The 12,726-nt window shown below is 49.0% G+C and overlaps 1 long non-coding RNA gene and 1 pseudogene across 1 annotated transcript; both read right to left on the minus strand.

Annotated features, from left to right (window-relative positions):
- Positions 1 to 572: 572 nt before the first annotated feature.
- On the minus strand, positions 573 to 4,553 carry LOC125283323 (uncharacterized). The gene is made up of 3 exons (XR_007191079.2): positions 3,349 to 4,553; positions 3,144 to 3,256; positions 573 to 2,613 (listed from the first exon to the last, which is right to left on the minus strand). It is a non-coding gene; the product is annotated as an uncharacterized LOC125283323 (long non-coding RNA).
- A 6,099-nt stretch (positions 4,554 to 10,652) lies between these two features.
- On the minus strand, positions 10,653 to 12,504 carry LOC113247460 (vomeronasal type-1 receptor 3-like; annotated as a pseudogene).
- Between the last annotated feature and the right edge of the window lie 222 nt (positions 12,505 to 12,726).

Genomic DNA, 12,726 nt, shown 5'->3' on the forward strand with positions numbered 1-12,726 from the left:
AGCCATGTCCACAATAGCCAAACTGTGGAAGGAGCCGAGATGCCCTTCAACAGACAAATGGATAAAGAAGATTTGGTCCATACATACAATGGAATATTCCTCAGCCATCAGAAAGCACGATTACCCAACATTTGCATCGACATGGATGGAACTGGAGGGGATTTTGCTAAGTGACATAGTCGAGCAGAGAAAGACAATTATCATATGGTTTCAGTTATTTGTGGAACATAAGAAATAACTGGGAGAACATTAGGAGAAGGAAGAGGAAAATGAAGGGGGGGAAGCAGAGGGGGGAGAGGAGCCATCAGAGACTATGGACTCCGGGAAACAAACCAAGGGGTTCAGAGGGGAGGGGGGTGGGGAAATGGGATAGGCTGGTGATGGGTAGTAAGGAGGGCACGTATTGCGTGGAGCACTGGGTGTTATACGCAAACAATGAATCATGGAACTTTACATCAAAAACCAGGGATGTACTGTATGGTGACTAACATAATATAATAAAAAAAATTAAAAAAAGCTAATGATGTACTGTATGGTGAGTAATATAACAATAAAATAAAAAATAAATAAAATGTCTTCAGATATTCTATTTATTATAGAAGATATCCCCAGTGACCGAAGAATTCTAGTTGTTAATACTTCCAGCGATTCTAACCGGTTGAGAAGTCAGTTCCTGGAGAGCTTTTTCAAAGTGGTCTCCCACTCACCTCAGTCCACACGAAAAAGTAAACACTACTCAGAACAGCCGATCAAGAGGGCACTTCCTGTGAGGAGCGCTGGGTGTTGAATGTAACTGATCACTGAATTCTAGTCCCGAAACCAGTGTCACACTGTATGTTAACCAAAATTTTAAAAAATCATCAAGCTGTACACCTTCACTATACAGAATTGTATGAGTCAATTCGCCTCAGTAAAGCTAGTAAAACCCTTCTATCATTAAACCATGCGATGGCTTCACATCTGAGTTCTTGAGTTCCCACACTTGTCTGACTCTTGATTCGCATTTATAAAATCCAGAACCGACTAAAGTGGTTGCCTGAGCTCGAAAGCAACCATAGCGCATTCAGGTGGCCCATTAAAATAGAGACTCGTCTGAGCCCGTATGAGTGGAAAAGAAGGTTCTGTGACATACAGGAGAAAGACGGACTCATTCCGTTAAAGGTGTGAAGTCTTCCAAAGGCAACGATCCTAACCGTTCCTGTAGGATTCAGACGCCGCTGTCAGAAAACAAATGATATTGAGGGAAAACATCTGAGTTACTAAACTTTCCTGCTCTTTGGGAAAACTGGGTCCATGTTAGGGGACTGTTGTGTAGACAAGACAGGAAACAGCGTAGGAAGTAGCTTGTGACCATCGGCTTTGGACTCCCCCAGTACGGGTCTGCTCTTCCCCTCTGCTCAATGACAGTTAGTGGTGCTGGGGTTTAGGACAGACCCTCGAGCTCTGAGAACCTGTGCTCTCATCAGTGACGTGGGAATGGCTGCGGAACCTGGGGTCAGAGGCTGAATCCTTGAGCGGACGAAGATTCCATCCTCTGCGTCCTGAAAGCTCTGACTGTGTCACAACCGTCCACTCAGGAGCGCAGTCGCACCTGGGGAGCGCCACCTCTCTGTGCAGCTGCTTCCTCACGAAAAGCCAAGTTTGCAGTAACACAGAACTCCACTCGGAAGCCTCACGCGGATATGCCAAGTGGATTTCACGTCAGTTATGGGTCACGATGGCTAGAGCAAAGCTCTCGTGAAGCGGTGGGAGGAATTATCTTTATGATAAGTGTTGTTTCCTTGTTTTGATCACCTACCGCTGCAGGGATTCAAGGGAAGAACAAGGACACGTAAAACGGGAACAGCAGACTGGCTGTGTTCCAACACTCACACGGTTTTGTGGGACTTGGAAGCGAACCAGAGTTCATCTTACTAGAATTTTCTCTCTCCACCTGTTGCATCAAGTTAAACAAAGATAGAGGGGCCCTTTTCTATTCTATTTCTATGTATTCTATTTATTTCTATTCTATTTATTTAAAATATGAGCAATACCTCCAGTTTCGACACTGGACAGCTCAGCAGACAGAGCATCAGTTAGGAAGCATTGCCCCCAAACGCACTGGAGACCACCTCGACCTACAGACATCGTGACCCCCCCCGACCCAGCAGCGGCAGAGTCGACCCGCGTCCACAGAGTACGCACCAGGAAGCATCATACGTTAGGTCCCAAAACACGTCTTAACAGATTTACGAAGATTTACGAAGACTGACATCGTATCAGGTATCTTTTCTGACCACAAGGACATGAAACTGGTAATCAGTAACAGCAGGAAAACAGGAAAATTCACAAATATGCGTGGATTCAACAACGCACACCTGCACAACCCGTGGGGGCAAAGAAGAAATCAAAGGGAAACCAAGAAATATTTCGAGACAAGCATAAGTGGAAACAACACACTAAACGTACGGAATTCAGCAAAACCAGTGTAAGAGGAATGTTGATAGCGATAAACGCTTACCTTAAGAAAAAAGAAAGATCTCGGCGCCTGGCTGGCTCAGTCCGTGGAGCATAACGCTTGATCTCCGGGTTGTAAGTTCAAGCCCCATGTTGGGTGTATTGATTACTTAAAATCTTAAAAAAAAAAAAAAAAAAAAAAAAAAAGGAACATAAGGAGTAGCAGGGAGGACATTAGAAGGAAGGGAAAAAGGAAGGGGGGGCTCCGAGGGGGGGATGAACCATGACAGACTATGGACTCCAGGAAAGAAACTGAGGGTTGGGGTGGGGGGACAGGCTAGTCCTGTGACGGGTAGTAAGGAGGGCACGTACTGCGTGGAGCACTGGGTGTTATACGCAAACAATGAATCATGGAACACTACATCAACAACTAATGAGGTACTGTATGGTGACTAACATAATAATTAAAAAAGGAGGAGAAGGAGGAGAGGGAGAAGAGGAAGACGAAGAAACAATGGTCTCAATAAACCACCTCAGCTTATACCTCAAGGAACTAAAAACAGAACTAACTCAGCCCAAAGTACTTAGAGGGAAGGAAATAACAAATGTCAGAGCAGAAATAATGAAACAGAAACCAGAAAAACAATAGAAACAGTTGCTGCAACCCAGAGCTGGCTTCTGGAAAAGACTCTCGTCTTGCTACTCACCAGTGGCAGGAACGTGAGGGGGGACAACCTTCGTGCTCAGGCAGCCAACTGCGTCTCCCACTCCTCGCCCGTCCTCGCCCCTTTCCTTCCTGCAGTCAGCTGAATTCACTTCCCTAGAAAGAACCAGAGACTTGTTTTCACTTCCCACAATGCACGTTCCTCCTCCTCCTGGAAGCCCCTCCCCCCATCACCTCCCAGGACTCACACCTTCGCAGGCTCCAGCCCGCCCGAGGGCACCTGCTCGCAGACAGCTGATGGCCATTCTCCATCAGCACGTCCCTGTTTGTTTCTTCACTCCTGTATCCTCGCCCTTCCCCCCACACTGAGCGGGGGTGAGGCATTGACTCCTGATCCACTGAGAGATACTGGAGCCCGAGTGTCTGGACACAGGGAGAAGCAGCACGTCCTGCTGTCCCTCGTCACCTCCAACAGCAGCAGCAGGAAATGCAGCAAGTTTATGCTGGTCTCTCCTTTGAATTATAATGACCTGCAGTTCCCCCTGCTCTCCAGGGTGCTGGGTTTACTGTAGCCCCGGTGAATCCCATAGAACCTTCCTCACCGGCCAAAGGTCTGACGTGAATCTTGTGCCCAGTAAGGGCTCCTGTGACCCCTCTGGAAACCCCACTGCGCTCCCTGCGCACACGTCCACCCAGCTGGGGCACAGAGGCGATGCTCAGAGTGAGGCAGGGCTGGCATGCGTCCTGCCAATGCATGCTGGCGACAGCCACATCCCCAGGTTCCCGCTCTCCTGGGCTTTGCCCCGAACGGAAGGAAGCACTCACCTGGCCCGTCTTTGCTCCAGAGCTCTGTGCAGGGGAGTGTTGGGACGAGCCATAGTTACAGGGACGGGGTTCCTGGACTCCATCTCCCCACAGAGGTGCCCTTACCCTGTCAGCTGGAGTCTTGGTGACCCCCTGCATGGAGAGCCTGGGCATTGCCCGTGAGGAGCTAATTTCATCCCTCGTGCAAATCACCATCATTCTCTTTAGATGATTAAGGACAATTGCTGGCAATTAACAAGAAGATCGGGGGTAGCCAAGCAGCTGGCAGAAAAAAGTTTCCTACCTTCCCTGTGGAAAAAACACGGTTCAGCATCCAAGCTGTAATCCGGCGTGAAAGGGACACCCAAAGGCACATCAAGGACTCGTTGGGGAACGTGATCAAGAAGATGAGACCACTCCCCCTGCTCGTGGTCTCCCTCTAGCTCTTGCTCTCTGTCTCTCAAATCAATAAACAAAATGTTTTTAAAAGGAGAGGAGGGCGCACCTGGATGACTCAGTAGATTAAGCGTCTGCCTTCGGCTCAGATTGTGATTCTGGGGTCCTGGGATCAAGTCCCCCACCAGGCTTCCTACTCAGACGGGAGCCTCCTTCTCCAGCTCCTTCTGCCCCTCCCCCTGCTTGTGCTTTCTCTCTCTCTCTCACAATAAAAATAAAATAAAATAAAACAAAACAAAATAAAATAAAAAAGATGTGACCGCCGGGGCGCCTGGGTTTAGGCTCAGGTCCTGATCTCAGAGTCGTGAGATGGAGCCCCCTCCCCTGTGTCGGCTTTGCGCTGAGCAGGGAGCCTGTTTAAGAGTCCCTCCTCCCTCTCCCTCTTCCCCTCCCCGCCTGCGCTCGCTCATGCTCTCCGGCTCTCAAACACAAAACAACCCGTGACCGCGGACTTACCCCTGAGCTGCACCTGGGCGCTCAGAGGCTCTGCATCGTTTCTCCTGACCTTGGAACGTGGATTTGCGGGCCTTTCCCACTCCCAGCGGCTGCTCCGAGGACACGGCCTTGAGGCAGTGAGGCGATGCTGGAAAGACCTGCCTGAGCCCGTTAGCACCTCTTCATAAACTCAGGAGGTTTGGAGGGCGGATCAGGGACCCCTGTGTCTTGGTGCTGCCCAAGACCGGGCTGTGTAAGTTCCCTTCACTATTAAAATTGTCACCTACCAACCTGGAGTGGCCGGCCTCCCTCTTCGGTCCCTTCCTGCCGTCTGTGTGTGGGGCCAGCTTCCAGGTGCACCAGCGAAGCTCCCTAGACGGCTCCCTTCCCTGTATTTCCAACGGGGTGGTCCCCCGTGCTTTTTCATCTTTCCAAAATACTGACCACCCTCACCGGTCAGGACTCTGGTCTTAACATGACTTTACATTCCACGGTTCTTGCTGCTACGGCCCTAGGAAAATTTTTAGTCTGGAAATTACCCCATTTTGAAAGCATCTTTCCCCCCTCAAAACACAGGTATCCCTAATCCCCACATGACTCCAAACAAGAGGATAATTTCGCTTCCCCGTCCGCATTCAGCCCGCCTCCTGTGCCTCTCGTTGTGCCACCGGACTCCCCTCTTCATGCTGGGTCGTCCACACGGGATGACGCGTTCCTGAGCCTGCACGTTGGGCTGAGGACAAAGCCACGGAGGAGCTAGAACGTGGTAACGAAGGAGCTCAGACTTCCAGCGCCCGCCACCCACGCTGGTGTCTGAAAGCCCGCAGCGCCCCCACCCCTGGGACAACCACGCCCTCCCCAGGGGTTTCCAACAGTCTCGGCACCAAGAAATGGCTCTTTTTGCTCTTTTATTTACTATCGGGTGTGACCTCGTGTCTTATTCTACTTTCAGGGCTTCATCTTTAACGCTGTATTTCACCCACAATATTTTTTATCAGTTTGAACAATTATAATTTCAAAGAGCACTGTTTAACATTTGCTCATTAAAATACAAATTTTAGGGGCACCTGGGTGGCTCAAACATCTGCGTTTGGCTCAGGTCATGATCTCAGGGTCCTGGGATCCAGCCCCACGTCAGGCTCCCTGCTCAGCGGGGAGCCTGCTTCTCCCTCTCTCTCTGCCTCCACCCCACTTGTGCTCTCTCTCTCTCAAATAAATAAATAAAATCTTTAAAAAATGAAATAAAACAAAATATAAATTTTAGGGGCCCCTGGCTGGCTCAGTCGGAAGAGTGTGCAACTCTTGATCTTGGGGTCGTGAGTTCGAGCCCAACATTGCATGCAGAGATTACTTAAATATTTCTTACAAATAAAACACTTTAAAAAGATGAAGTACCAATTCTAATGGCCGTTTCCAAGCACGCGAAACTGCAGACAATAGTATCACGACCTCCCCCTACACCCCCTCAGGAGCACCTTGTCTGCTTTAAACCGTCATTTACACTGAGCCGATCCAGCTGCACGTGTCTCTCCCTCCCGCCTCCTTCCCCTGGAGAACGTTACCGACTCCGGCAGGAATGGCTGGCCGGCCCTGGTAGCAGCCGCAGCTAGGATGACGCCTCCACGGGCTGGAAACCTGCATCGGGTCATGCGTTCGAAGGGGAACGGCCGGCCGGGGGAGCTCGTGCCAGGAGCGTCCCAGCACCGCTTCGCCGCTGCTTTTTGGGACGTCCCAGTCGGCCCTCCAAACCTGCTCCAACCGCACAGGTAAACTAAGCGTCATTAACTACAGGCGTCACAAAGAAGATGATGGTCAGAGAGCACGGATGAAGCAGAAATGTTTAAAAGGGCCCCGTGGTTGATGGGGTTGGACGTCTGCTCTGGTTCGTAAGATGCTGATGACCCAGCGGCCTGGGGCTTTGCCGGGAGGAGCATCAGCTCTCAAAGCCCAGAGGTAAATCTGTTCGCTTTAATAGAAAGGAGGAAAAGTGGGTAATCTGTTACAGTCACCATCACGAGAACAACTTCCCCACAATCATGGGCCTGTGCTTATCGGGGCGACAGCAGTGGTTTAGGGTTTGCCTGTGGTAGCGCCGGATGAGGTCAGGCCCTCCATCTCCCTTGGTTCCCTTCGCTGCTTCCACAGAGCTGCGCTCATCGCACTGTCCTTCTACGGGCTGATCACTTGTGGAGACAGGGTTTGCTGTCGGCTGGGGAGGCTTATTAGCCAAGTCATTTTCTCGTGCCACGGATTTGGTGACGTCCGTGTCCACGTCCCCTGAGGGCTCACGGGCATTTGAACGTGTCGGTTCTCTCAAGGGCCAAAACTAGAAGGATCCGGAGTGAAGGCCTCTGGTTGCAGGAAAACTGTGTGTGGAACCGAGAGAGACCCTGCCCGTCACAGCCACGTGGAAACGCCGAGCCAAGACCGTCCGTGGGTGGTTCCAAGCCGCGCGTTCTGTGGATCGGAAAGCGCAGGACGCGGGAGCGGGGGGAAGTCAGGGCAGCACGGCCTCTGGGCGGCCAGATGTGAGGACTGAAGTGAACTCCCACCAAAAACAACTTTGGGGCTGAAGTAAAATGGGTCCTCCTCGATCTGGCCGCATGAAAATGTCCGAGCATTAAAAAACACTATCAAGTATTTTTTTCTATGATGTTTGCCAATCGATGATATTCTAATTCCATCAATCCTTCTACATTTACTGGTTCCTACCAGACCCGTCTGTCTTCGGATGCTGGCCCTGCCACTCCAGCTGTGCGATCCTGGGCAAACGAAAGACCTTCAGAAATTAGGGTGACGCCTCCTTCTCTCCTTCTCTCTCTTTCCCCTGTTCCTCCCTCCCTGGCCACATCCCCCCCTCAGGCCACTGGGCACCTGGCAGAACTGCAGAGGCACCCCGGTGGTGGCAAGAGAACCCTCTAGAACACAGGGCAGTGAGGGCAGAAGCGGCAAAACAGCTGTATTGTTGTGTGTTTTCTTCACCACATGTGCCGGGATGCAGGTGTGAGGAGGTAGGGGAGCCGTGGGAAGAACAGTAGTAGCCACACAGGGGTGTTGGGAGGGGTGGGGGAAAGCAGGCGGAGGACTCCAGCAGTGTGGTTAAGCGTGGGATCCCCGAGCATGGAAGTGTCCAGCAAATAGAATGTAACACAGCTTTCTTGCTGCTGGAGGAATAATTTATAAGCAGAGAACAGAGAAGCTAGAATGAATCCTGGGGCTGGTTCTGAATGGGAGGAATTCAGATGTGAATAACTCAGATGTGAGTAACTCTGAGTTCATGACACACACGTGTGCATGCACAGTTATGAGCCCTCAGTCTGAGCTTTTTGCTGAGCGGTCCCAGAAGCAGTGACACACTGGTAGCAAAGCACAAAGCTGAAAACAGGTCTGGGTTTCCAGCAACTGACCTCCCCTGAAGGGATCGGATTTCTCTGGTGCAGTGGTGGATACCAGGGCTACGTCCGGAACAGCACGAGATGAGCCTGCAATGATGCCTCTTGTGAAATCGTGCAGCTGTACTGATCTTCCCCCGGCCAATCGGGGACGACATGAACATGAAAACAGATAATCATGGCATCACAATGCAATACATTGAATCATACCGGAATTTAGGAATCCTGTGGACATGAATAAAAGAGAATGAATGACTAATAAATACACGGGGTGAAGGGAAGCGTCTTCCTTCAGTAGATTCCTACTAATGAACGTCGAGGGCTGGTGTTAGAGAGCCATCCTGTTGGCTGTTCCAACGGGAGCTGTGATAGCCGAGCAGGTGAGTGTAAGGTGACGAGGAGCAGCACAGCGGGACGGTCTCAGGACATCCCCCCATCATGCGCTAAATCAGTGGCAAAGACCAAACGGTAAACATAAGATGGAGAGACTTGGCAGATGCCAAGCTGACCAGGTGATCGAGGCGAACACCAGCACCATCGGCATGATGAACCCCGTGCGTGGCCTCGTGTGAAGCACTGGGAAGAGCACGGCAGCATTTCCCAGGTCCTCCTGCCGAGGAAGTGCGAGCTGAGTCTGGTCTCGAGGAAGCCCAGAGAGACCCCCGGGGAGGGTCCTTCAACAGAACAACGTAGGGCGAGGGGATGAAAGAAAGGGAAAGTCAGCCTAACAGCTCGAGACTGGAGAAGAAGGAAGAGACACGGCCACAAAGCACACGTTCCTGGTGGGGGATCCCAGCCAGAAAGGAAAAGGAGATGTTTTGGATCCGTTGGAAAATCTGAGCATGACCCGCAGACAGAGCAGTGGGGCTGTATCTACACCGATTTTCTCAATCAGAGGACAGGACGTTGCTGTTGCAGGACGGTCTCTGTTGTAGGGAAAATCACACTAGTGAGTTCAGGACGGGGTGTGCCGTGTACACACATTGCTTCCAAGTGGTTCAGGAAAAAAAGGTGATAACAGAATAAAATGTACTCAAATGTAGTAAAGTGTTAACTCTTGGGGTATCGGGGTAAGGAAAATTACGTATATTTGAAATGATTTCGACTTAATAATTTTTAAAATAAAATTAATGCAAAGGCATTGAGTTTCTCAATTTTTAAAACGAGGTTGGATATGGCTAAATACATTTTTATTATTGATCACATTTTATTACCTTTTCTCAAATAGGCATTTTGTATAATCTAATGGGAAAAACAGGGAGATAAAGATATATTGAGAAAAATACTGAAATAACTAACATGGAGCAAATCTGTGCTTCAAAGAAGCTAAAGGAGGTGCTTCGTATTGAAGAAAAATTATACCAGAGGAGAACACACACAGAATTACTATCAGCAGAACTGGCAATCGTGTGGCTGCATACGCAATCCGTACTTTATAATTTTTTTTAAGATTTTTTATTTATTTATTTGACAGAGAGAGACAGGCTGTGAGAGAGGGAACACAAGGAGGGGGAGTGGGAGAGGAAGAAGCAGGTTCCCAGCGGAGGAGCCTGATATGGGGCTCGATCCCGGAACGCCGGGATCACGCCCTGAGCCGAAGGCAGCCGCCTAACGGCTGCGCTACCCAGGCGCCCCTGTACTTTATCATTTCTTATTTTCTCTAAGACAACGGGCTCATGACAGCCAAAATAATAGCATTAATTGTGAGTAATAACATATGTAGAATAAAAATTTATAAAAACAATATCATAAAGCATTATAAGATGTATGGAATTACACTATTATAAAATTCTTACATAATCTGTGAAATGGTCAACAGTAGTTCTAACTAGAATGCAATACCTTAGAAATCCACTTTAAAACAGCTACAACCAGCAGTGTCCACAAGAGCCAAACTGTGGAAGGATCCGAGATGCCCTTCAACAGATGACTGGAGAAAGAAGATGTGGTTTATATACACAATGGAATATCACTCAGCCATCAGAAAGAATGATTACCTACCATTTGCACTGATGTGCGTGGAACTGGAAGGGGTTACGCTAAGTGAAATAAGTCAAGGAGAGAAAGACAGTTATCATATGATTTCACTCCTACATGGAATATAAGGAATAACAGAGAGGACAATAGGGGAAGGGAGGGAAAGCTGAATGGGAAGAAAACAAAAAGGGAGACAAATCATCAGAGACTCTGGACTCTGGGAAACAAACTGAGGGTTACAGAAGGGAGGTGGGCTGGGGGATGGGGTAACTGGGTGATGTGTATTAAGGAGGGCACGTGTTGGGATGAGCACCAGGTGTTATACACAACTAATGAATCGTTGAATACAATGAAAACTAATGATTTATTATATGTTGGCTAATTGAACGTAATTAAAAAATAATAAAAAATAAAATAAAACTACAAAAATCACCAAAAATAGTTAGACCTTAACACCATTAATTTTAAAAATACCAGACTGTCTCAAAAGGAGGCAAAAAGAAAAACAAGGAGAGAAAAAAGCAGATGGGGCAAAGAAAAAATTGAGTCCCCAGTTTCTGTATTTCAATGATAGACTAGAAAATCCGAGCGACAAGCGTACAGGTGGCAGCTGTAACCCTCCTTAATATGACTTCATTTATCCACTCAATGAACTTCACTGAGGGTCAGCCACGTAAAGAAAACCCACAAGGTATAAAGGCAAAGCAACCCACTGGACAACATTGATTTTCAGTGTCATACTACAGCATATTAGAGAAATAGGAGTGAAATGCGGTAACAAAGTCAGGCAGAAAAGTCCTCTCCATCTGCCAGGTTTCTTACCTGCATCCGCGAAACAAAGCCTCTGCTCTCCCTGGAGTAGCATTTACCTGTATCAATACTGGATTGTGTACCGATGTACGCCAGGGGTTCAGCGTGCCCACACTGAGATAACATTTGCAGAAACACTGATTATCCCTGAAGAAAGGAGCTTTGTTTCACCAGTTGCACCGGTCGAGGGGGAGTCATGTTTCCTTAATAGTTTTGTGTGTCTGTTTCAAGCTCATAATTTGTGAGTTGACTTTGAGGTCCCAAGGCAGCCCCAAAGTATCAGATTTACCCTCTAAGATCGCCGTGGAGGTTGTATAAAACACTGGTGCCGAGTACATGGTCCCCAAATAGAGAGATCACGGTGGTCACCAAAGCTGTCTTCCACACACTTACATCTGATTTCTAACAACTCAAGAGCGGGACCTAGGAGCCTCAGGGTTGCGAAGGATCAGCAGGAAGGGGCAACATAAAGCCAAGATACTAGAGGTCTGTATGCACCCAGATAGAGATCTAAAACGGCAGTGACACAGTGACATAAAAAGCAACAATGGAGTTCAGCAAAGTGACAAAGGTGGCCACCAGCGTCAGGATGGCGTGGACGGCTCTGGTCTCCGGGGGGCCGTCGGGGGTGTGAATGCGCTGCACTCTGGTGGTGCCCGTGCAGGAGCAGCACCGTGGAGCCGCTGGACCGGACCATGAGGCCAAAACACGTGGCATCAGAGACAACCCACAGGACAACAGAGCTCGCCTGGGACTCGAGGATGAGCAGAACCACTGCCCCTCGGAATCAGTACTATTTCCCACTTCCTGTGCACCAGTGACTTCGCGGGAACACAGGTGTTTATTAAGACACTGACCATGCAGCAGATGCAACAGGAAGGACCAACGACCTTGGGGGCTTGTCCTCTGAGCATCGTCCACACCACCCGCCCCGGGATGAGTGTGAAGATCTGATAGGTGCTCAGGCCGCAGGCGGAGCACAGAGGGTGCTGCGAGCCGCTCTCTGTATGTAATTTACAAATTCACACCCAAGACTGGACAGGGGCTTCCTCAAAACAAAAGCTGCCATCTTGTAGGGAATCCCGGCAGAGAGAAAAACCAAGAGGTTGGCTACCGCCATGTGGGTGAGAATCCTGTGGGGAGGCCTCTGCTTGCGTCCATGCAAGACTGGAGAGAAGTTACGGAAGAAGAGGGTGACACTGGCCAGAGCTCCAATGCCCATCTGGAAAAGCAAGATGGTTTTCAGAGCCTCTTCCCCTGTGATTCTCAGGGCGTTGCTCTGCAAACACATGGTAAACGCTTCAAAGTGGCCTAGAATAACGAGTAGGCTCTGTTAGTGCCTCATGAGGACTCTTCTTAGTTATAGGACCTCATAAAAGGATCCTGGGCCTTTTCTTCTCCTGAAAAGGGAGACACAGTCATATTCCACAGGAGACTCGACCAGGAGAACAGGCCATAGACACCAACTTCTCAATTTCACAGTATTACTTTGTACTTCTATTTACTTTTTTAAAAATTTTATTTTACTTAAATTCAACATATTAACATGTAGTGTATTATTAGTTTCAGAGGTAGAGGTCAGTGATTCACCAGTTGCATATAACACCCCGTGCTCATCACACCACATGCCTTCCTTAATGTCCATCACCCAGTTACCCCATCCTCCACTGCCCCTTCCCTCCAGCAACCCTCAGTTTAGTTCCTGGAGTTAAGAGTCTCTCATGGTGTATTTACTATTATGTTCTGACACTT

Source organism: Ursus arctos, unplaced genomic scaffold, assembly GCF_023065955.2.
Source record: "Ursus arctos isolate Adak ecotype North America unplaced genomic scaffold, UrsArc2.0 scaffold_19, whole genome shotgun sequence".
Lineage (NCBI taxonomy): Eukaryota > Metazoa > Chordata > Mammalia > Carnivora > Ursidae > Ursus > Ursus arctos.